Here is a 479-nt window from a genome sequence, read left to right as displayed (position 1 = left end):
TAGAACTCTGTGTGGTATTCATCTGGTCTAAAGGGTTAGAGGGCTAAAAATTTGTGATTTCTGAGACTGGTGACTAAAATGAACTTATCCTTAGCAGCAGAGGTGATTCTTGGTCTTCCTTTCCTAGAGCGGTACTCATGTGAGACAGTTTTGTTGTAGCGCTTGATGTTTTTTTGCGACTGCACTTGAGGACACATTCAAAGTTTTCGCAATTTAACGGACCGACTGACCTTTATTTCTTAAAGTAATGATGCCCCCTCGTTTCGCTTTACTTAGCTAATTTGTTATTGCCATTACAGGCGGACTTACCATTAGGCAAAGGTCGGCAATTGGCTTAGGCCCCAAGCTGCCAAGGGCCCCGTAAAATGTCTCATAAACTTGTGGTTTTGATTTGTTGTCTTACTTTTCACCACCTAATTATATCTCTAAACATTGGTACGCTAAAGTGCTATCCGATTGTTTAATTCATGATGAGAAAC

General features: G+C 40.7%; 1 protein-coding gene across 4 annotated transcripts in view; it reads right to left on the bottom strand.

Annotated features, from left to right (window-relative positions):
• Window positions 1-479, bottom strand: part of dmpk (DM1 protein kinase) — a 44,417-nt gene that overhangs the window by 17,839 nt on the left and 26,099 nt on the right. The gene's annotated exons all lie outside the window — the stretch shown is intronic.

This window comes from Etheostoma spectabile, unplaced genomic scaffold (assembly GCF_008692095.1).
Source record: "Etheostoma spectabile isolate EspeVRDwgs_2016 unplaced genomic scaffold, UIUC_Espe_1.0 scaffold512, whole genome shotgun sequence".
Taxonomy (NCBI): Eukaryota; Metazoa; Chordata; class Actinopteri; order Perciformes; family Percidae; genus Etheostoma; species Etheostoma spectabile.
This window is presented reverse-complemented; position numbering and strand designations above follow the sequence as displayed.